General features: G+C 29.2%; 1 protein-coding gene across 3 annotated transcripts in view; it reads right to left on the bottom strand.

Annotated features, from left to right (window-relative positions):
- LOC129917776 (SOX domain-containing protein dichaete) overlaps positions 1–26,318 on the bottom strand; it is a 172,197-nt gene that overhangs the window by 85,210 nt on the left and 60,669 nt on the right. Inside the window, exon 1 of one of the 3 annotated variants that reach the window (XM_055997886.1) lies at positions 2,270–2,754. The exons of the other annotated variants lie outside the window; for them this stretch is intronic. The gene's annotated coding sequence lies outside the window, so the exon portion shown is untranslated. Of the gene's footprint in view, positions 1–2,269; positions 2,755–26,318 lie in introns of those variants that run through there. 3 annotated transcript variants of the gene reach the window in all.

Raw genomic sequence — 26,318 nt, 5'->3', positions numbered from 1 at the left:
CTCCGTAACTCTATCAATCGTCTCGTCTGTCATCATGAAATTGCATACTTTGGAGTGCTTAATGAAATACTAATTGGGTTTATTACGAGAAAAATAAAATGGTCTCTGTATAAAATAAATGAAGTTGGAATAAACCAAGTAGAAAATATGTTTTACTTTTGAATATAAAACTTAGGTAGAATTGTGTTCTCATCGTTAAAAGACTATTTTTTTTTTAGAGAATAAATAGATATTTTTTATTTTTTACTTCTGGGTAAATATTTTTGAAGAATGATGGAAGAAATATTTTTACAAGTGCTTATGGGTCAAAATCATGGAGGTGGGAAATTTCGATGACCGAATTCTTAAAAAATCAACTTTGTTTTATGATAAAAATTTCATGCTCAAATGTTCGCTTTAGCCATAATTTGTCGGTTCATGAACGGACAGAGCACAAAAATGTATATTTTTCAATTTACCGCAAAACCCCAAAAATTAGTACCTACTAGAAAAACGTTCCCGGAAATGATGGTAATCTCTTCAAAACGACTTTAGGGGTCTAGAAATAGTATCAATGTGAATGATATACTATTATTTTAAGGTAGTAGGTCATAAATAAATTAAATATAATATATAAAATGCTTTTATGCACGTCCGAAACACTTAGGCCATAAGTAATTTTTTCTTTTGTTTTCTTGTAACTTTTTTGATAAAAGTGTATATTACAGCCATACTTAGATAGACTACTAAGTAAAAATACCCAAAAAATGCAAGATTATGAGTGTTAGACTACATTATTTATTCAGATTCGAAGAGCGTTCCCGGAAATGACGTTTTGATCTTAATTTATTTTTATTTTTTATGTCACAAAGTTAAACGAAATATTTTTGAGATTATATTGCAGTGGCCTCGATTTTCGATCAAAATATGTATCACCAAAAAATTAAAATTTCAATCTAACTATACCCCAAAACAAGCGTTCCCGGAATGACGGTTAATTGATGTACGCTACTTAAAAATGAAACTAAAACTAGCTTCTTACATATATTTTATATATTTATCCATATATAAATAAGCGTGGAATGATAAATCTATATAAAATCAACTTAAAAAACTGCTTGCAGCACAATTTGTAAGTTAGATGATTAAAATATTGATACATTAAGAAATGTTGCTTTTATGCGTCATTTTTCTTGGGACAACTTTTATTACCTAATGTATAAAAAAAAAACAAAAAACTTAATTTTTTTGTAAGAGATGTACCAATTTATAAAAAGTATTGTTTATATGTAAACAAAAATTGACTTTAATGTGTTTTTAAGTCATTTGAATATCAGTTTTTGAGTTATGGACATGTCCGGGAACGCTATTTTTGGGTATATAAAATGGAATAAAAAAGAAATTTAAACTTTTCTAACCGAAACAAAAATATATTCGTATATGCGTGCCTACTATTTTAATTTGTAAATGAGAAAAAAAAACTTTAAATAAATGTTATTTTGATTTAAAAAAATGCTTGGACATCAAATTTTCCACCTCCATGATTTTGACCCTTATGCTTTTTCTAATAAATGTCACAAAGTTTCGCCATTCTTAATCATTGAATTATTACTTAAAATCTTATATTAGCCGCATTATTAATATAAGTAACTTTTTAGGATTATAGTAAAATATAGTCAAATAAAATTGTTTATTAGACTAGCAGGTCTGTTTTGAATTATCTCTTTATCATCAGGTATCATGAATGTTTACAAAAAGTTAGGTAAAAAATGCATTACCTACCATAAATTTATTGCCATATACAAAAATCCAAAACTAGTGTCTATATCAATCACTTATAACAAGCTCCAATAAAACTCCGTGGTCCAAAGTCATATAAGAAAATCTACTCAAGTGTCATGTAACTTTAATCCTCAACGTAAACACAAAATTCCATTAACCGACAGAGAGTAGATATAAAAAATCTGCCAGATAGATAAATAAACATCATAGATACGAAATACACTTTATGGCTATGGCGCATAAAGATATCTATAAAAAAAATTTATAGCAAATCACTTCATCACACTTTTGCACACACCAACAAACATCATCCACACCACTTCATTGAAGATACAAGAGATAGGTACTCAATTCTCCAAAAAAAAAAAGAAAAGAATGAAACTCGCTCTCCAAAAAAAAAAAACAAAAAAAAAAAACACTATTTAAACGTAAAACGATCTCTTTAAAAACGCACCCGAATTCTTCGAACACAAATACAATAAAAACAACAACAACAAAACAAACGCACGAGATATTGCTTCTGCCGCTCAGTTTGCGGTTGCGGCTGCCGGTTATGCTGCTGCTAATATTGCTGCTGTTGACGATGCGGTAAAAACTTGAAGAAAAAAAAAACACAAAAAACAAAACCGTTTCAGCTTCCTTTTGCCATAATCCGGCTCATTGTTGTCTGATTGGTTCACAGTATTCGATTTGTGATTGGCATTGTCTTAGGGCGAAGCTAGAAAATTCCTTAACACCACAAACAAAATAGAAAGATACACGACAACGAACAAACAGACGACGACGAAAAGAAGGGCTCCCCATGTGTTTATGGATGCATGCAAGAAGAACCGAACGCGCCAGGCCGAAATGTATCTGAAAGATACGCTCTCTCTGGCGAGCAGGCTCACGTGCACCAAAAACGGGTATTTTCTTGTGTAAGTGTTTCGGGGGGGAAATCCCACCAAAACTCACACAAATACATTTAAATCGAGATGGCCATTGTGGAAGAGTTGGTAGAAGACCGGTTCGGCAGCGGCGGGTGTCTGGCTTCTGCAGAGCGCACAAGTGCACAGCAGGTGGTTGTTCTTGGTTGTTCTGCCCAAAATGGAAGGCGTTTCCAATTGGATTCGAATGTATTTACTGTGTGCGAGGAGGAACCTTGGCACCATTGCACCCACCCTCAAGTGGGTTGTCGTCTGTACATAAGAAATACCAAGGGTCGCTATAATGTCACTGTATCGCTCGCTGGCATCCCCTATTTTTCCATCTGACGACGACACAAAAAAGGGGAATATATCTTTTTTTTAGAAATGGAGTATCTTCGACACAAAGTGTAACAAAATATTGGAGAAATTGTATCGTATGTGCGTAGAGAGTGTAGATAAGTTAGGTGGCTCTTGTGGCTGTAGAAGCGGGTTCCCGCTTAAAGTTGGCAGTTGGAATAGTTCAAGTATTGGTGCGGGTATTACCTATTCTCTCCAGAATATATTTGAAAAGAAAATTCTAATTGGACACAAAGAAAAATCCAATTGACAGATGAAAGAAGGGAAGAAAGTGAACTTTTTTACTCTCAAATGCACAGCACACAGTTATAATAGTTGAATATAAAAGGAGAGTTTGTATAACCGTTGTTTGTTTGTTTGTTTGTTTCTATACCATCAACTACGGTTAGGTTATACCTTCTATGAAGAGAGAGAGAACGATGAAAAAAAAAAATTGGAGGGTTTTTTTTATTTTTTTAACTCTGAAAAGTCTAAAGAATGGATAACAAAGTTTTTCATTCTGAATGGCAATGTGTATGAAAAGAACATTGGCTGCAGCAACAACAACAACCAACAACATAAGGCGTGCGAAAAACTTTTAGAATTCAATTGAAATAATAGATGAAAACTTAAGTTTTTCGTTTGTTTGTTGTTGTTGTTGTTTTTTTTTTTTTTTTTTTTGTAAGTTTGTTTTGTTGTATGTATTTTTTTTTTATGCTTTTATTGATTTCAGAGTTGTCGAATGGAGGTTTTTCTGTTCGAGATTGGTTGCTTTCTTTCAAAGTTTTTTTTTGTATTTTTTTTTGTGTTCGTTTTGTATGTATTTTCTTTGATTCTTTTTCTGAGGTTTGGCTTTGAAAATTTAATTGAAAAGTTGATGTTTTTTTTTTTGTGTATAATGGAATGGTTTTTTGCTTATTGAATTAAATTGGATATTTTAAAGTTTTGTTTAGCAATTTTCTGAACAACTGAACACATGAAACAATAATTTTTTTTTACAAAAATTACTAGTATATATTTTTATCAAAACTAAATTGTTTCGCTTATGAAAATTAACCAAAAATACCCACCGCAAGCACCTTAAAAATATTTTTATACCTACGGAAATAACAAAGGGAGTTGAAGTTTCTTTTTTGGTAATACCATTCTTTTTGCCATAGATCTAAAACAAAAGAGCTGAGTAAAAAAAAACTTGAATAGTTACCTATCTATCTATTTTGTTTTATTAGATTTTCATGTCTTTTTAAAAATAAGGACGGTTGAAAAAGCAGAATAATGTTATTTTAAGGGGTAATAACACCTTGTAAACCACGAAATCGAGCGTCATTTTCATCAGCGTATAAAGCAAAGAAGAAATATTATTTTCTTTTTGTGTTTGTTTAGTTTAATTAAGTATATTAATAGGTAACAGAATAGGCTAATGTTAAATTTTTTAACGATGTGAAATTTTAAAAAAAAAAATGAGTTAACTGTAACATCTAACTCATTTTTATTTGAATGCGAACAATTTTGGTAAGTGTTATTCTATATGCGATATTGAAGTGTTGTGATAGAAATCTGAAAAAATTTAAATCGATAATTCTTCTTCGGTTATTTATTAACGATATTAATAAAGTTTTGGAAATGTTAAATGGTGTTTTCTATTTTAATTCGGGCTAAGAACTAGTATCTAAAATTTTGATATTTTTGTTAAGTTATTATTTGAACTTTAATGATTTTGTTTTAGTATACCCCGTTATTCTGTGATGAATTGAAACTTATGAGTTAGTTTATATATTCTTTAACACAATGCAACAAAAATTGGGTGCTCTTACGTGCTCTTTAGAGAATTGAGGGTCAATTAGTTTTTTCACTTTCTGATACAAAATACTCCTTACTTTATGCAACGTTTTTTTATTTTTAAATTAAATTTACTGATGTTATTAGTGTATTTTATTTTGGGTGATCATAATTAAGCTTGGGGAAGAGAGAAAAGAAACTGAGAATTTCGTATTAGGGATGAGGAAAAAAATTTGAGAAAAAATTTATATTGTATTTTCTTGTAGGAATACTCATTTTAAACAGAAATAATAACAAAAACCACGAAAAATAATTATGGCCAGGTTTTTGATGACAAAACTCCTATGTGCGCCGAGACATCAACACTTTTTTTATAAGAAGTTGATAACTTTTTTTATTTAAAAATATTGTTTTTGAAAATTCTAAAAAATCGCATTATGAGACTAAAAAATTTTTTTCAAATGTATATTTATATGTTATATATTTGTATACCTACACCAAGACTAACTACCATATTTTGAGAATGGCTAGTAGGCCCATGTCTGCTCTAATTCCTCCTCACATAAGATGTCACAGAAGATGGAAAAGAATCATGATGAAAATCATAATAGGATAGGTACTATCGATCGTATTCTTAAAGAAGGTATTTTTGATCTTAAGCTTCGTCGGTCGTCTACACTGAATAATATTTTGAAAAGTAAGTCTCCCAAAATATAAGAAACTTTATTCGCGAGATCATCTCAATCATTGATTCAAACTTGTATTTTTTAACCACTGCCACTGTGTCCAATATTAAACAGTTTCATGTTTATTTGCACATGATTGTGTAAGAAATATTGACGTTGTCAAAATTCGTAGCATATTTGCGCCTTTACTCCTAACAGGTAAGAAATCGACTTTTAAGTAGCCGACTTAATACAAAAAAAAGAAAACTTGATTTTTCTAAAAAATAATAATTTTTTGTTTAAATTCTAAAAATTATTTTTTCTTCAAAATTTTATTTTGGATTGGTTTGAATTGAAACTCCTTCCATCAACCACTTACTTAACTCAAGAAAATTCGCACACCCATTTCGAATTGAATTTCACACACTTTCTATATGAAGTCATAATAGAATTGTGTCAACCATTTTTCAACACGTAATCTCAGCTATTCATACAAATTTGAACTATATTTTCCAATTGTTACATAATAGCAAACCATAAAAATATCTTAACTGAAATCATTTTTTTCGACTCTTTTCATAGACACGTTTTAAAATAGCTTTAACAAAGATTTGTATCTACAAAAAAAAAAAAAAAAAAAAAAACTCATAAAAAAGGATTGTAAAGCAACTTAGTGACACCCTTTTCAATATGTTTCATTTTTTGCAAAATCTATAACATCATTTGGCACTTAACCGCAATTTCTTGGTTCTAAGATATTTTTTTTTCTATCAACAACATGCAGCAAGAGAAAATCAAAAGCATTTCCTTCGTTAAGAAAAAAGTTAAAAGAAATATATAACATCCTTCGATGAAAGGAGGACATTTGCAATGAACAAAAAAAAAACCTCCCAACTTCACCCAAAGGCGGTTGTAAATCAAAAAGTTAATGAATTTATTAGATTTACCAAACTCAACAAAAAAACATTTTTATTGATCTTGTTAGATTCCATATCTAACCCTTTCATTAAACGAATGCCTCGGGGGCAGTTTTTGTCACCCCTTTCGTTTGAGAGATTTTTCACAAATTTTCAAAAAATCACTAATTTTAAAGCGATAAAGAGTTACATGGGTGCTGAAAGGGGTGGTTCCAGTGGTGTTATCACACATTAGAGCCCATAAAGATGATACAAATAATTTAAAAACGTGTCCTTGGTAATGACAACTTAAATTTGCCGTTTTGCGAAAAGTCGTCTTAGATATAAATTGGAAAAGTATTTTTCGAGTTTAAAATGTGAGTTACGCCCCGAATTGAAATATCGATTTAAATAAAAATAATGTCTTCCAGGATATGGTTCAATTGATTTTATTAGCACTATTTTTTTGCCACTGCCATCACACATGAAAAAAAAAAAAAATAAATATTGAAGGGGTGAAAGGATTGTAGCAGAAATAAAAAAAAAAAATATAATAAATAGACAAAAGTGAAATGACTCAATTATGCCCATATGAAACCATCATCAGGAAGCAATAAATTTAAATCGAATATTGGATTGAAGAATGAAAGAAATTTGAATGAGAATCCTTTTTTGCTTGTTTTTTTTATTGAAGTGAAAACTTCTTTAGTATCGTAGTGATTTGAAACAAGATGAAACGAAAACGCGACACGACTTCAACTTGTTATAACTTTTTTGTTTTAATAGATAGATGAATGAAATTTGTACTGTAGATAGGTAATTAAATAAATTATAATTGTACAAAATTTCAATTAATTTCATATTCAAAATTCGGAGATAACGGTAAAAAGATGTTCTTTTCTAACACACGTTATATCTTTTGATCTAGTGCGCATACAAATTTGGTTTAACTTTAATACGCATGCTGATAACATAACCTTTTATTTGATATATCACACATAACGATACGTGCTCTACAAGTTACACAATCTGAAATTGAAAAAAATTTAAAAATACCTCAAAACACCTGTGGAGATCTGTTGGCGATGACCAGCTACCAGTGTAGGAAGTACCGTAATCTCAGTCTGGAAATTCGACATGGTTGACTTTAAAAAATTCTAACTTCTCTTGTAGACATCTTTGAAATAAGATTTATACATCATTACACAAGGTGAAACAATAAGCTTTCACATGGTATAAAATTTTGTATAGGTTGTCAAACAAAAAAATTGATTTAATAGCATGAGAACATAAAAATAAATGTTTTTTTTTGCTTTTTGGATGAAATTTAAAAAATTCTAACTCTTTTTGTAGATGTCTCATACACCTGATCGATTTATATATTTTGAGCTAAGACAATAAGCTATCAGATGATATAAAATTAATCTAGGTTGTCATATAAAAAACATGGATTTGAAGGTGATAAAGTAAAAATAGGTAGATTTTTTCAATTTTTTTTTTGTTTTTGCAAGAAAAATGATTTTTTAAGGTTTCACTTCTACCAAGTGTGAATTGCACACATGATTTTTTTTTTTCTTTGTCATTCTCATTTTGCTTATATGGAACAAAGGGAAAAAAAACTTTTTGTAGCAGATTTGCAAAATGAAATCGATGAATAAAATTTAATGACCGTTGCGAAATATTTTCAAATATATGTTTGATGATATGAATATTTAAAACATCTGCGATATAATAAATTAGGTATATGTTATTTTACATATGAGCATAGAGATTTTTTTAAAGTTGTGTAACATGGTTTTGGTATGTAGTATAACTCATTTTGTATTTAATGGGTGTTGTGTGACAAATTAGCATTAAAAAACAATGATTAAATCGAACATGTTCATGTTTACAATTCAATTTTAATGATTATTTCATTTATAATTTTTATTAGTGTTAAAAGATTAATTTAGTATCTACATCTGTTATGAATTCCGTAACATATCTTCCACCACTAAACAAAAAATTAATGAAATATGAAAAAAAAAAAAATATCAAAAAATTTCCGCACTAAAATAAATGGTTATAAATGTTGAATTAAAAAAAAATATATATAAAAACTAAGCATACGATTGGTTGTCCTTTCTTAAGGGGAGTCAATACAAATTACAAAAAAAAAATTGCCGCAAAATATAGGTGAAGTGGGCCAAGATCGCCCCACGAGCGGCTCTACGAGCAAGAAAACTTTATGACATTGGATAAGTATCTGTGCTGCAATCTGCAAAGGCACTTGTCGGAAGCATCGCCAGCCAAAAAAAAAATGTTTGTCTTTAAAGCCGGTTAACAGACGATGATTTTACGTGATAACGTCGTTAGAAAACAGGTTGTGTGCTTTTGTTTAAAATGAGTCAATTGAAGCGTTTATTTATATCAAACAATCATAATTTACCAGAAAAAGCTAAAAAAATTACCTTTTTTTTCTTTTTTTCATTATATTAATTTTTTAATTTGTAAAGCTTACAAAAAAATTATACCATTAAAAAGCCAAATATTTCTTCTAAAAAATAAAACCATTTTTTAATTTTTACAATAGGCGTGTTTTTTCTATTATTCAGTAGCTACTCACTTTTCATTTTATTCGCAAAACAATAATAAAAATTTCACAAGTAAGTATTTGTTTTTATTGTTTTTCGAATAAAATAAAAAAAAATGAGTAGTTACTGAGTTGTAGAAAAAACACGCCTAATATGTGCAAAAAGTATAAAAATAATTTATTAAAAACAATCATTTCTTATTAAAAAAATCAAAAAAAATCACTTCAATCACCCATAAATCCATTTTTTTTATATAATAACCTATATTAAATTGTATACCATCTGAAAGCCTATAATTTCAGCTCAAAATATTTATAACGTCCATGTCTGTGCGATGTCTACAAAAAGAGCTAGAACTCAATCAGTTTTCATAAAAAAAAGCAAAAATATCAATCTTTTTTATCTTCTCATGCCATTAAATTAATTTTTTTCTTTAACAACCTATATTAAATTGTATATCATAAGAAAGCTTTATTAGTAGAGTAACTAAAGAAAATTATTAGGGTACCCGGCCGAACAGCTCTGATTTTGAAGATTCTATAGATTAAAAATTGCCGATGTTGCCGTATTGTTTTTTAAAATAAAAATTAAATTTTTTTTGAAAAAAAACCATTTTTTTTGCTTAAATTTCATAAAACAACTGAAAGCAAAAGATTCTCGAGGTTATTTAAGGAAAAAAATTATAAGGAAGTAATTGACAATCTTACATCGTTTAAGTGATAAATGCAATTTTCTCACAATCTGACTTCAAACACAAACAAAAATATTTTGAAAACAACGGCAACACCTACAATATTTTAAAATACATTTTTAAAAAGCCAGAAGCCCATTCTTATCTCTCAAATTTAAATCCACTAAATTTAATTAAGAGTTTTTGAAAAAATGGTCCTAAAACTCAGAATTTACAAAAAAAAAATGTTATTAAAAAAATTTAAAATGACTTTTTTCCAAACTTTTTCTAATAAAATTTGAATTTATTTTAAAAAAATTTTTGGCCATAATTATTATCACTTGAATTTCAAAGCAGAAAAGGTAATATCTAATATATATCACACTTTTGAAAAAAAAAAAAAAAATTAAAAATTACTTCAATTTCAATGGGTTTTTTTTTAATAAAAACTGAATTTTTGCATTGAAATAATTAATTTTCTCAAAGACTTTAAATTTTTGCTATTTAACTTTCAACAGTAAGGGTTATTAAATGAATAAAAAATAATTTTATATTTAGATGTTGAACTTTAAAAAAAAAAAATAAGTTAATTTTTTTTTTCAAAACAAAACTTCTATATTAAATAAAGTTCTTCGAAAATGAAATACTTTTTAATTTTTTTTTCATAAACACCGTAATACATATTGATAGATATTTAATTTTATAATTTCAAATCATAATAAATGCAGCCAAAAAATTTTTAAAATAAATGCATTTTATATTAAGAAAAAGTTTTAAAAACGACATGCTAAAATTTTTTCAATAACTTTTTTTTTCAAAAATCTGAGTTCAGTTACCATTCTTTCAAAAGCCCTTACTTCAATTAACTTAATTTTAATTTTACAAATATGACTTAGCTTCTAGCTTTTTAAAAATGTATATTTAAATATTGTAGGTGTTGCCGTTGTGTTCAAATATTTTTTTTTGTGTTTGAAGTCAATTAATAAGAAAATTATGTACATCTATCGCTTGAACGATGGAAGACTGTCTCTCACTCCTATATAAAGTGAATCTTCTTCGTTGGCTTTATTTAAAAAGAAAGGTCACGGAATAAGGAAGTATTTATTCACTCCTATATATTTTTTTTCCCTGAATTTTCTAGACAATCTTTTAGCATCAATTAATTTATGAAATTTAAGAAAAATTTTTGGACACAAAAATCTTCAATTAAATTTAAAAAATCAAAACGGCAACACCGGCAATTTTTAATCTATAGACTTTAAAGTATTTTTAATTACCGACGTTTGAAAAAAAAAGATCATCAAAATCTAAGCTGTTCGGCCGGGTTCCCTAATATTGCCAATTTTTGAGCTTTAGTTACTCCACTATATTGTTAAAAATGATGATCAAAAAAACAAAACCGACTTCCATGAATCAAAACTGGGTTTTATGAATTTTCTCATAGTTCCTCTTCCTATAGCCAGAACTGAAATGGGATCACACTGCAGGCATCAGCTTTCCAATATAAAAAGAATTATTAAAATTAGTTCACTAAAAAGTTATGAGGTAACAAAAAAAAAAAAAAAAACAGACGAATTGAATACCTTCTCTTTTTTGGAAGTCGGTAAAAATGAAATAGTGCGGACGTGGTGCAGTCGTGGTGCGGCGGTTTAGAAATTTTACTGAGTAAAAAATCATTCAAATGTGTAAACATTGAAAAACCGTTTTTTTTTTACGATAACTTGATAAATTTGAGGGTTTATGAAAAATTTCAAGTGCCGAAATACCTATGATGTACTCAGTAATACGTACAACCTCTGCTAGGTCAATTCCAAAGTAATTAACATGATTTTTATTTTGTAAAACAGTATTATCTTTAAATTTTTTAACAAAAAAACAAAAAATTTAATAATTTTTATTATAAAGACCACACAACCTGCTTTCTTATGACATTATCACGTAAAAATATCTTTCGTAAACCGATTTTACAGACAACCACTATTTACTTCATAATGTCCTCGTTTTTTCAGAAAGTCTCATCCTGCAATAAAGTCCTTTTCGTTCTTAAAATCCCACTTTTTTACTGCATGAAGTTCTTTATTTTTTAAATTTTCTTCCCCAAAAAAGTCTTTTTTAACTCACAATTAAATTTAATGTAAAATTCTCAAGGAAATCGCACCTCTTATGAAGTCATCGTTCAACATGTTGGACATACATATACATAGTACATATTGTTATGAAGGCATTTATGAATATATAATTAAGTGGCTTTGCTCTGGAGCTCTGCCTAAAGCTTTGTAATTACAAACAATAAACACAACATCAGCGGCGTTAACGTGCAAAATTTCTTTATGTTAATCAAAATCAAAATTCATCAGACCCGCATTTCAAGTGCTTTTGTTTTTCAGCATAGGTGCTTACTTGTGTATGAGTACATAACACCAATTCTCATTCAACATAACTCCATTTGAAAGCTTTTGTATCGCATCACACAAATATGCAATCATATATATTTCTCAATTAATATTCACATCCTTTTCTATAGATACAAACACCATGGCAACCATATAAACCATTCAATATTATTATGTTGTATTTTGTTTGTGCCATCTAATCAAATCAAATTCAATTAAAATGTTTATTAAACAGCAAATAAGGACAACGACGAAAATTGTTGTGTTTCGTATACAACACCTTTCCTTGAAGGTTTTTGTTCTGGGATATATTCATCAGCTTGGTTAACATAAAAAAAAAACAATATCCTCATTGTTAATTTTGATGACGAGGTGTTGAAGGTCTTCTCTATGTATTTTTTTGTTGTGAAAAAGAAGAAAAGGAGAAAACCTTTTGTCCTTTTTGGTTTTCTTAATTAACGTCGCACTGTTAACCGTTGCATAAATATTGACTAAAAGCTCTGTTGTTGTTGCTGAAAACGTGCTCAAAACATACCAAGCGCGTTACTAATTAACTCAAAGTTACTCATAGGATTTATCCTTTTTTTTTGTTCACAAAGAAAAACACACCAAACAGCATCAAGGCTATAAGAGAGAACGTTTTGTGTCATCAAAGGATTTGTTGTGTTTCATAACATTTTGTGGCTTCTGTAGACTAATTGTTGTTTTTCTGATTTTTTGTTTTACAAAAATAATGGCGAAAATGGTAATGGTTTTAATACCAAGCTTTTTGTGTTAAGGATTACGATTTTATTCCTCTTTTGGGAGGCTTTTGACCCTTTGGACAAATGTCCTAATTGCCACATTGAAAGAGGGAACTCAACAAGTTTTCTGTCTGGGATTTTTTGTCATCTTTGGAGACTTCAAAATTATCAAAATTTATCTTCTTTATACTTTAAAAAACAGTATTTCAAGACCACTGTTGGATGAGGAAACGTTAGGGCTTTATTGTAAAACAAATTTGATCCCAATCGGGGTCATAGAATCACCACAATCGTAAACCAAAGAAACTCTACACTATTCAGGTTGCAACCTCTTTTTTATTCTATTCTTTAATAAGAGTCCATTAAAACCACACCACATCATCGTGATGACGTACGACCGTGATATTTGTGATATAGTTCCCTTTCATATAAAAAAAAACTATTCCATCACATTATATTTCCAACATAACAAAAAATAAAAAACTGCATAGTAATTGTTCACACTTAAGAAACCTTTATAAATATTACACAGTGGCAAATGCAAAACTTTTTATCCTGTCACTTAACAATAAAACGCATTCAAATTTTTCAAAAAAAAAGAAAGAAAGAATTCATTTTTATTTTTTTTTTTTTTTTTTCATAAACTCTCGTGTGGAAATGGAAGGTATACCTTATTCCTCAGTGATGCATCGCGCGCATCATCATATACAAAAAAAAAAAAAAATCTGCACTATAACCATTGTATAACAATGCAATGCATGTTGAATTCACGCCATTTCAAACTTCTGAATTTCGCAACAATTATTTTCCATTCCATAAAAAAATAGAAAAAAAAAAACTCCATTGCCTCTCAACCAAACCCCTTCCGGCCTCATTCAGTCTTGATAATTTTAATGCAATGATTATATTCTACAAAAATTTAGAAAGGCTACAATTTCACTTTGGAGAGCAGCAAAACGTGTGCGCGCCGCGTGCGTTCAACAAAAAAAAAGTAAAATATAAAAGATATTCAATGTAACACTGAAAAAACAAATGGATAATTTATATCAGAATCCAGAAGAATGTGAATTTGAAGAGGGTGACAAAGTGAAGTAAAGGTTTTTGGAGACTTGTTTCAAATGAAATGAAATAATTTTTAAAACAATTGAAATCAAGTTAACGTATTTAGGTATTTGGAAAGAGTAAGCGAAAGTAAGTAAAAAGTGTCCTATGCAAGTTTTTTTTTTTATCTCAAAGTCTCCAAAATATACAATTTTCATTAACAAATGTTATAAACCAACATTTTTTTTTTTCAACAACTTTCAACATTATTTGCAAGGCAAAATGTACTGAAATATTTTTAATAAAAATACAGTCCATTGATTTATAAAAAGTCTCCAAAAAATAGGACATTCAGTAACGATATTTTTTTATAGTTTTCAACATGTAATTCAACATGTACATAGTTGAAAAGCGATACAAGCGTCACTTTTAAGGGAAACCTGCATGCTTTTGATTTTAATTATATCAATAATCGACTAGAAACAATGGCTGTTCTTTTCTTTTTCACATCTAACAAACTCAGAAATTTCAAAAAGCTTCTCCAGGGAAGCAAGAATTTTAAGTAATGCCAGTTTTCTTAAACCCTCTTTTAAGTAAATCATTTTTTTTCGGTTCCTAGAAGACATTCTAACTAATTTTATTTTCTGCGTCACTGTTTTTTATTTTTACGAAGAGAGTCTCCAAAAGCTACGAATTGTGGTACCAGATTTTAAAGTCTCCTGATCTAAAAAAAAGGTCTCAAAAACTAGTATCTTATAAGTAATTGTTTATCCTTCTTTGATTGGAAAAATCTTACACATCTAGAAGAGAAGCATTAACTTTCCTTGATTTTCTTTGCTCTAAAAAAAAAAAAAAAAAATTGAACAAAAAGTCTCCAAAACGTAGAAGAGTGCATTTAACTTATTAACAATAGATTAATTCTCATTTCATATAATTTGTAACAAACATTACTCGAAGACCCATTGTATTGAAAAAGTCTCCAATATTATTACATATTTTATTTTAAGTTCGTTTTCGAGAATTATGTAAATATATATTTTGTTATATATCTAAACAGAAACTTAATTAATTGATTTAAAAAAAAAAATTAAATACTGTAGCTTTGGAAAATCGTGTTCATTAATTCGATAAAAGTCTCCACTTTTTGTGTTTCTCTATCTTTTAATTTTTTTTCTATACAAAATGTATTTTTTTTAACATAGAACAAGTTTTTAGAGAAAATAGACATGTAGATTATTTTTAAACTGAAAATAAAAAGATTAAACGTAACCGATTTTATATATCATTTTCCTCTTCTGATGAAATAACATATCTTTCGAAATTACACTGCTTCTGTTTACAAATTTTGCACCATTTAGATTCATTTGTTATAAGTTTTTATGCGATTGAATAAGGAAATACATTTCTTGAAGAAGAAATTGTTAAATCAAACGCACATTTTTTGGAGAGTTTTCTTAAATCTGAAACTAAATACTTTTTTTTATTAAACCCAATTTTTAATTGAACTATTTCTTCAAAAAATTAAACTACTATCCAAATAAAAAACAAAACAAAAAAATAAAATTGGCAACTTTTCCAAAATTAATAATTTATTAACTAGAAATATTATAAAATATTTTCCAAACCCTAGAAACTTAGTTAATAAAGTTCTTTTTAATCAGCAAAAATCTATATTTTGGATCCTTTTTCTCAGGTTTTTTTTTTTGTTAGTAGTTTTGTTTTATAATCAAGCTCGTTAGTATTGATTTTATTTCAACTAAAATCGTTGCTTTCTTAAATCTCAGGACCAGCGCTATGTTCGGAGAAAAAAAATTGGAGACTTTTTGTAACGATTCTTATATTCTAAAAATCAATTTTGAAACTGTTTTGTTAAACTATTTAGTTTCTTAACACCATCATACCTACTCTTAGATGCAATGAGTAGAAAATTAATTTTCTTGCTTCGTCTAGTAATTAGTTAAGGGTGTTTCCATTGTAACGGGTGTGACCTTTTTCTCATAGTTTTATGAATTTATTGATGCACAATTCAATTTCAATAGAATTCAACTTAAAAACTGACTTAAATACATGGTATTTACTTATGCATTCATACTTCAAACATAATTGTTACGGGTGTGACCTTTCAAAACACTTGATTTTCGAATAACAAATCAAATTTTTCTAAATTACAATTATTATGTTGCATCCTAGAGTATGATAATTTTTGTCTGCGAATATTTATCTTTCATGGTAAGACACAAAATGAGCAAAAAATTATAAATAAAATTTGTTTAACACTGTTACGGGTGTGACGTTTTATATAATATATACTTGTTTTCATTGTTTCACAAAAGAATAAAAATGACTTTTACCTCTCCCAATGTGTTTTTTCTGAGTGTAACTATATTTTCTCTACACAGGCCCGTCCCGTCCGGGCATATTATAATGGGCTCTTGTGCCGTGTGGGGGCGTCAAAGAATAGCCCCATTGTGTGTGTCAATCGAGTGAAATGAAATGCAAGTCGTACTTCACACATTCATTTGTGACTTTTTTTTCCAATGTGCACCATGAATGTGTGTATAGAGTATCCTCTCCGCGCCCGCGTTCACAACACTCACAATCACACAAATAATGAAAAAGAATAGATACAGATACATTTATATTCGCAGCAAGAGATGAATATAATTCTGTGATGCTGCTGAATGCGCCTTTCTATCCTTTCTACTCTGCCAGAGAATGGGTGATATGAGAGTTGAGAGAGATGGGAACGTATGATGGAGGAGGTGTGGGAATGTTTGTGAATTCACTCTGCAAAGTGGGAATGGGCGGAAGGATCTTTCTTTTTTTTTTTTGTATTTTAAACTTTCCTTTCACTAATATGCGAAATTCATCATTGCGAGTTTTGTGTTTTTTTTCAACTTTTTTTGTTCAAACTCTCTTCTTTTCATTTTTTTTTTTTGTTATTTTTTTCATTAATGAATGATGAAGTGAAAATAATATAAAAAAAAAAGAAAAAAGATTGTTTTGTAAGAATCGAGTGAATAGGTCCTGAAAGCATCTAGATAGGTACACTCCGCTTCAACTGAATAAGCACACAAATTTTCAAAGCTATTTTGTCCATTTTTTCCTAAGATTGATCTTTCATGTAACATTTGATGATGTTTACAGTTAGCTTACGATGTTGAGAAACCAAATCGGAAAGAATAATTCTCAAAGTACCGCTATTTTTTTTCGTGTTCGCTTACAAAGCGTCCCATATGGAAAAATGCTGTTTTTTTTTGCGTCAACTGAATAGACACACGGTCTTTCAAGGTCAATATCTTCGCTGTTTATGAGAGTTTTGTGGTGTTTGGCATACCAAATCAAAGGTTGAAATGTTCTCAGTGAGATTTTGTCATTTAATTAAAATTTAAAAAAAAGTAGTAGATTAAAAGCTTTGAATACTGTCGACAGAGCTAAAATTAATTTGTTAACGGAACAAGAACTGACCGGGTCTGCTATAGCTACCAAAATTGATCGGAGTTTTAGTGTGTTGCCTATTCGTACCTCAAAAATAAAACTTCGTACAGGAAAAATATGAATTAAGGTAAAAAACGGCAAAAATAGCAGTTAATCGACGAGAAATTTTGAGATCTGCCTCCAATTCATTTGACTCTGGGGCAAAAATCAAACAAAAAGCTGGTGTTTCTGCAAGTGTTTCAATACTCCGCAGAGTAATTAACAGCACGGATCATTTTAGCCCATTAAAAGTCCAAAAGAAACCAACTTTAAACAAGCAACAAAAAGGTATTCGTTTAGAATTTTCTAGACTCCATATGAGCTGGAAAAATGAGTGACGCAAAGTGGTTTTTTTTCATTTGAAAAAGGTCAATTTTGATGGCCCCGATGACTTCAATTATGAATCCATCAAAATTGACCTTTTTCAAATGAAAAAAAACCACTTTGCGTCACTCATTTTTCCAGCTCATATGGAGTCTAGAAAATTCTAAACGAATACCTTTTTGTTGCTTGTTTAAAGTTGGTTTCTTTTGGACTTTTAATGGGCTAAAATGATCCGTGCTGTTCATTACTCTGCGGAGTATTGAAACACTTGCAGAAACACCAGCTTTTTGTTTGATTTTTGCCCCAGAGTCAAATGAATTGGAGGCAGATCTCAAAATTTCTCGTCGATTAACTGCTATTTTTGCCGTTTTTTACCTTAATTCATATTTTTCCTGTACGAAGTTTTATTTTTGAGGTACGAATAGGCAACACACTAAAACTCCGATCAATTTTGGTAGCTATAGCAGACCCGGTCAGTTCTTGTTCCGTTAACAAATTAATTTTAGCTCTGTCGACAGTATTCAAAGCTTTTAATCTACTACTTTTTTTTAAATTTTAATTAAATGACAAAATCTCACTGAGAACATTTCAACCTTTGATTTGGTATGCCAAACACCACAAAACTCTCATAAACAGCGAAGATATTGACCTTGAAAGACCGTGTGTCTATTCAGTTGACGCAAAAAAAAACAGCATTTTTCCATATGGGACGCTTTGTAAGCGAACACGAAAAAAAATAGCGGTACTTTGAGAATTATTCTTTCCGATTTGGTTTCTCAACATCGTAAGCTAACTGTAAACATCATCAAATGTTACATGAAAGATCAATCTTAGGAAAAAATGGACAAAATAGCTTTGAAAATTTGTGTGCTTATTCAGTTGAAGCGGAGTGTATATGGTATGTATTTAGTTAGGTAAAGTGTATGTGGAATGGATGGGCTTTTGTTTGGAGACATTGTGCACCTGTATACATTCACTGATGCACTGTACAACACATTGATGATGATGATTTAAATGATGGTAATGAAAAAAGTAATACACATTCTATACTGTACTCTGTTCAAGCTGATAAAGTAGTACGTTTTGTATGCGAATACAGAAAAGATATATAACAATTGAAATGGAATTGAATGGTTGCCTGAATGTAATTGTCCTCATTTTAGTATGTATACAGGCCCTATTCAGATAAGTAACAATTAAAGGCTTCTTTTTTTTTATATATATTCTATCTTCTGTGTGTACTGATTTTCTTTTGATTCATTTGTATGGAGATGTTATGTAGGTATAAAATGGGATTTAATAATGTGACACTTTATAATGGGAGTTTGAATTGTTAAGGGTCTTCTCTGCACTACTGTGTTGTTTCAATTAAAATTATATTTAATATTGTTATGGTAGATTGAAAGCTTGTTACACCTTAGAGATGAGATTAATTGTTCTTGTTTTTGAGCTTAATGACTTAATTCCGTTTGAAAAAAAGTGCAATTTAATGAATTTAGTATAGACATTTAAAGCACTTAAATTTGTTTGAAAGAAACAAAAACACACAAGTCTCCATTTTTTATTAAAAAAAAAAATAATAACTTGATCTATACCACAGAAACCACATAAAATCCATTTGGTTTAAAAAAAAAAGTTGAAAAATAAGTTTTGAGTGATTTCTTAAATTTGGCTTAAACCAAAAAAAATAGAACAACATTTGTTTCACCTATAAGCCTCCCTCAAATCAATTAAACACAATTGTTGAAATAAAATTAAAAAATTACTTGGAGAGTTTTTTTTTCAACAAATTTTGTCATTTAGTAAAAACCCTCTGCAATTGTTTTTGTAGCCGAAACTTTATGAAAATAAACGATCAAATAATTTGGGACAAAAAAACTTGCTTTTCCCATTATTATTTTAGAAATATTTTACACATGCATGCACATATCTAATACATTGCATATATTTTCTATAAGTATGAAATTTTTTGAACGCTTAGAAATATAAAACCACCTTAAAAAAGTAGATGTTTTTCAAAAATTAATATTTCAATACGCAGCGCTTTTGAAAGTAGTCCGTTTAAGTCTCCAATTTTTTTTTATTAACTTTCCAATAGTAGGGGAAATTTGTAAAAAAAATTTCCCAAATTCATAATAACTACCTACCTACTTTGTCGAAGGTCTACTAATCCAGTCAAATAAGGGTTTAACCTCGGAATGAATGTTAGTAGAAATTTTTTTTGTTCAATATCTTCCTTTTGCCATTCTATAACATATCTCAAAAGTCTAGAAAAATCTCATGTCCGCTTGTCGCGATTTCAAGGTCAAATCGCGAAATGGAGATTTTCAAAATTAGCAAAATTAGGCTATGGTATTATATACACATATGATACATGATTTCAAGGTATTTTTTAATGCTGATTCCAAAAAATCTAAAATCAAGGCAATCTGACGTCTCTGAAAAAAGTTATACCTGTTTTTCATCTGTCAACTCATATTATTATAACAGTTGCTAACTTACTACCGAAAAACCCTTAAAAGTAATGGTAGCGGAACCAAATTTTGCATGAAGGTTTTCATATCCATTATTATTAGGAATCAAAACAATGCAATGCAAAAAAACATTTATATCTATAACAAAATGGTATTTTTTGAGAAAAGGGGAAATTTTGGGATGTGCACTAAAAAACATCCTGGTACAATCTTGGAATTAGTGCTAATAGGCTAATTTTTTTGTTTCTATCTTTGTTTGGATATTCTATAACTTATGTCAAAAATCTAAAAAAATCTCATGACCGCAAGTTCTTATTTTCCAGGTTAAACTAAGTTAGGTGCAGATTTAAAAAAAATAATAAGAAAATTTTAGATTCTTATATGTATACCAACATAACCCATATCATTTCAAGGTATTTTTTAACGCTGATTCCAACAAAACCCACAAACAAATCAATATGACCATCCCTGAAAAGTAATGTACCTTATTCATGTTGATCTGACACAAATATCTGAAGAGTAGTTTTTCAATTTTTTTCAAATCTGCACCTTATCTTCAAACCAAGAAAATTAGGACTTGCGGACATGAGATTTTTTTAGATTTTTGAGGGTAGTTAAAGAATATCCAAACAAAGATTAAAATGAAAAAATTAGCCTATTAGCACTTATTCCAAAGATGAACAAGAATCTTCTTTAGTGCATATCCTAAAATTTGCCCCTCCATCAAAAAATACCATTATTTCGTAGGTATATATATTTTTTGTAATGGATTGTTTTGATTTTTAATAATGATGGATTCTAAAATCTTCATGCAAAATTTGGTTCATCTACCATAACTTTTAAGGGTTTTTCGGCAGTAAGTTTGCAACTATTATAATAATATGATTTGACAGATGAAAAACAGGTATAACTTTTTTCAGAGACGTCAGATTGCCTTGATTTTAGATTTTTTGGAATCAGCATTAAAAAGTACCTTGAAATCATGTATCATATGTGTATATAATACCATAGCCTAATTTTGCTAATTTTGAAAATCTCCATTTCGCGATTTGACCTTGAAATCGCGACAAGCGGACATGAGATTTTTCTAGACTTTTGAGATATGTTATAGAATGGCAAAAGGAAGATATTAGGCAAAAAAAATTTCTACTAACATTCATTCCGAGATTTACCCCTTTTTTCTCCTTATTTTACTGTATTATACCTCATGTTTTTGTTTTGAAAAACCTTCCTAACATAATTTTAAATTTTTGACGTGATAACATCTTAAAAATCGATGAACCATGGCAGCCACCACAAAAAAGTGACGCCATTTTCTAAAGTTCCACTCTCACACTTTTACAGTGCGGCAAAAATTTCAATTAAAAATAAACTATTAGAGATACAAAAATCTTCTATAGCTTATTTGAAAGATAATAACCTAAAGTTGAATACATTTGAAGGATTTTAAAAAAATCCGTCTTTTAATAGGGTAAATAGGGGTAAAACCAAATTGCAAAAAATTGGCTATTTTCTAAACACGACAATGTAAAGAGTTGAATTTTTTTTAATCAATAGATAAATGTATTAAAAGACTGACAACGGTATTGAAAAAAATTGTAAAAAAAATTCAAAACCAAGCTATAAATGGTTTTCAAAAATTAAAACATGAAGTAGACCTTTGACGAAAAAGTGATTATAGGTAGGGGAAATTTTTTTTGACAATTTTAAAAACGTCATTAGAAAGATAATAAAAAAAAATTAGGGATCTAATACGGATTTTTTTTTAAGTCTCTGCGTTTCGAAATATGAAGTTTTGAAAAACACCTACTTATTTTGGGGTATTTTTTGGCGAGTTTTTATTTTTTTTAATTTTTCGTAGCCTTTAAAAATTTTCAAACTTATAGACCATGTAGTCTAGACTGTGCGCATACATGTGATTTTTGACCGAATAACAGGATAAACAAGTTTTTTTTTTACCGTTTTTAACTGTTTTTTATTTTTGTCTTTTTTTCTTCAATAGATAAATAAATGGAATTTATATTGTAGATAAATAATAGACAGGACTATATATTATTTTAATCAATTTCGTAAACACAATTTTGAGATAACGGTAAAATAAAGTTATTTTTTTTAACAGATTATATCTTTTGATCCAGGGCAAATACAAATTTGATTTAACTTTATTGAGCATCCTGATGATATTACCTTTCATTTGATATATCACACATAACTATACATTCAGTACAAGCTAAACAATGTTAAATTAAAAAACTTGCGAAATACCTCAAAACACCTGTGGAGATATGTTGATCATGAACAGCCACCAGTCAGTGTGGGAAGTACCGTAACCTCAGTTTGGAATTTCGACATGGTTGGCTTTAAAAAATTCTAAATTTGTTTTTAGGCATCGCAGAAATAAGATTGAAACGTCATTTGAAAGGTGAAATAATGAGCTTTCACATGATATAAAATTTGTTATACGTTGTCATTGAAAAAATTGATCTAATAGCGTGAGAAGATAAAATTATATGTTTTTTTGCCTTTTTGATGTAAATTGATCGAGTTCAAAAAAATTTAGTTCTGTCTAATAGACATGATATATATATATATATTTTGAGCTGAAGCAATAAGCTTTCAGGTGGTATAAAATTTATTATAGGTTCACTGAGCCAAAAAACAACGTAAAATCAATCGAAACCACTTTGAATCAATGGAAAATCACTACATTTTTAGCCTAAAGTGGAAAATGATTGAATCAAAGTAGCACACTTTAAATCTAAGTTGTTCACACTTTAAAAAAAAATAAAAAAAAGTAAAACTGGCATCCGCTGGGGATCGAACCTGCTATAACTGGGTTGACAAGCTTGTGCTTTACCACTGTGCCATCTCACTTATAAAAATTTATGTGACAAACTGTAAGTTAACCATAGGACGATTTTTAGAAAATTATTGAATATATTTTTCACCATTGATTCAATGTAGAACGGATTAAAAATTACTATGCGTTTTTTCTCTGGGTGTTGTTATATCAAATAAAATGCACGACTGGGGTCGCACGTACTTGCTCTTATGCTTAAAGTTACTCTAATGTTAAAGCTTTTTATTCAAGAAAATTAAGAAAATTAAAAATTTGATATTTTCAAGAAATTAAAAAAAATAAAATCTGTTTTTATAATTAATTAAATACCGTTTTAAATGACCTTTCACAAAAAACCAAGTATGCATGTTTTCTTCTAGTATAAAAAGGAATTTTTAGAAAAAAATTTTCGAAAATCGTTAGAGCCGTTTTTTAAAAAAATAATTTTTTATATATAAAAATTTTCTAACATTTTTCAAAAAAAAAGTTGGTATGCCATTTTTAAGAAATAATTTATTTACGCATAAAAAAGAAATTTCAAAATTTTTCATAAACCCGTTTTCAAAAAATTGATTTTTCAAAAAAAAATTTTGAAATGTTTTTTAAAAATCCAAAAATGAGTTTTTTGAAATTTTTCTAAAATTTTAATATCACCTTCGCCTAAACGCTTTTGTATAAAAATTTTCTTTGAAATCGGGGTGGTCTTGAACGAGATATTCATAAATCAAAAAAACCGTTCTATGACAGGTACCGTTAATAAAGGTAAAAAAAATATTTTTTTTATTTCGAAAGTTGGCTCTTATGTGTAATACTACACTCAAAAATTTTAATCAAAATCGTTAGAGCCGTTTTTGAAAAAAATTTACTTTTCTATTTCCGTTATAAAAAATTCGAATTTGTCCTCTAGGAAATCACCCAAAACTGTTAACTACCAAGTTTTAACAAAATCACTCGAATAGTTTAGGCTGTAGCTCAAGGTACATACAGACAGACAGACAGACAGACAGACAGACGGACAGACAGACAGAATTGCCGGACCCACTTTTTTGGCATTCTCCATCATCGTAATGTCATGTAAAATTGTTATCTCGAGTTCGATTTTTTTTACGAATCCTAAACTTGCCCTATAGTACCTATATCGCAAGTAAAAAAATGGATTTTTGGGTGATGGAAGTGATTTTTTCACTTATTTCATAAGAAATGATTGGTTTTAATAAATTATTTTAATACTTTTTGCGCATTGCAAAAATTGTTTTATTCTCTAGAATTTGGCTTTTTAATGATATAATAAATTTTGTAAGCTTTTAAAATAAAAAAAAATTAAATAAATAGACGCTTCAATTGACTCATTTTAAACAAATGCACACAACCTGTTCTCTTACGACGTTATCACGTAAAATCATCATCCGTAAACCGGCTTTACAGACAACCTCTTTTTTTTAGAATTTTTCAATTGACTTAAAATTGATTTTAAAAAAAAATCTACTTTCTACGACATCGCGTTTAGAAAATAGCCACATTTTTGCAATTTTGTTTTACGTCTATTAAATCTAATTAATGATTGAATTTTAAAAAATCCTTTTTTAGTATTTACCTTATAGGTTATTTATTACCTTTCAAATAAGTTTTAGCAGATTTTTGTATCTCGAATATTTTATTTTAAATTGCAATTTATTGCCACACTGCTAAAAACCTCAGGCGTAACGGGAGAAAATGGCGTAAATTTTTCGTGGCTGCAGCCATGGTTTATCGATTTATAAGATGAAGACCGAAAAAGACTTCATGCTGGATGAGACTTTCTGAAATAAATATTATTCATGACGAAAAAGGACTTCAAGAACAAAAAATAATTGAATAAATTCCGTAATTGTTAAAAAAAAATTATTTCGAAAATAATGTCCTTGACAATAGTTTGTCTCCTCAAAAGAATATGATTTCTTCAATTTTTCTTTAAAAACAAGATTCTACTGGCACCCGCTTAAATTGTGTCTCCAAATAAGTCTTTAATACCTATTGAATTAAATAAAATCCTTAATCTTTATATACAAAAACTTATCCAACAATTGCATAATTCTTTTATTTTCTTTCCAAGTACTTTCTTTATTCCAAATTCTATGGGTCACAACAATACATTCACATCAACCCCCAGAAATCTATACACACACAAATAACGCATGCAAAAATAGAAAATTCGCCAGGACATAATCCATTATATGGTCACATAAAAAGATTCGCCGCCATTGTTCAGCGTCTCATATCCCATCGAATTAAATTCAAATACGAATATGATCGATTCCATCTCTCGAATTCCATTGAACCTTAAAGATACAACTGTCAGATGGACTGGCATTATGTCGATTGATATGAACAACTTCTCTTCTCTGGACAGACACAGACAATCTGTGAGCTGAGCCGAGCCACAAAGATTACAAACAAATACAAAGTAAAAAAAAATAAAAAAAAAAATAGAAAATGAGAAAAAATAGACTCGATTTAACTCCAGGATCATGAAGGAATAAACAAAATTGCAAAACAAAACTAAAACAGCAGTGAGCATCGTTCGAGAAGGAATTAATTTTATCTCATCTTAAAGATATTGTCCTTGTTCGATTGGTTTGCAGTAATAAGGATTCCGCATTCTGCAATTGTCATTTTGATCCCATTTTCATTGTCAGACGATTGCAATATCCTTCTCATGCGTGTGTATTTCTTTTTTTCTTATTTTTGTCACAAGAAAGAAATCGCAAAAAATGCATAGACATACACTCGACTCGTATGTCGTATATTACTTGTCCTGTTGCGATAGCAATCTTTGTGATTGATCTCAAGAGTATCAATTGGTTTTCCGTTAAGTTGAGGTTCTCTTCAAGCAAAACGAAATTGCTAATTCCTTCTTCTTTTTTTATTTATCTCAATTGTCCATGAGAAAAATGGCAAAATACTTGAGAAGTACTTATCCCTTTTTTGTGGTTTGCGGATAGCATGTCATCTTTTTTGTCAGAAACAGTTTTTGTCGTTTTTTTTCTTAAGTGTCCTTAAGATAATGCAAAAATCTCTCTCCTTAGAATAATAATAATGGGAAGGGATTTTTTTTTGCGCAAACACCATGTGGTCCATCCGTTTCGTCCGGTCATCTATTCAAACCAGACAGAATGACGCCTGAAACATTTGAAGACTTTTCTTCGTCTTATTTCGTTAGTTGGGTATATGCAAAGTATAATTCCTGAGTAATGTGATTGGAATGCTGCGCCTGGTGGGATGTAGTTTTATGCAAGTCATCCACCATTGTCGATACAAAAAATAACATTTGCTCTTTGATTGATCGATGTTATACCATTCATGCATTTGTGTTGTGTTTTTTTAAGGGTCAAGTTGAGTGGATTGGACGCGAGCATCAAAAAGTAATACAATGGTGCTCTTGAAAACTTCATGTCATGCG

Source organism: Episyrphus balteatus, chromosome 4 (assembly GCF_945859705.1).
Source record: "Episyrphus balteatus chromosome 4, idEpiBalt1.1, whole genome shotgun sequence".
Taxonomy (NCBI): Eukaryota; Metazoa; Arthropoda; class Insecta; order Diptera; family Syrphidae; genus Episyrphus; species Episyrphus balteatus.
Note: the sequence above shows the minus strand (reverse complement) of the source record. Positions and strands in the feature narration are given on the sequence as shown.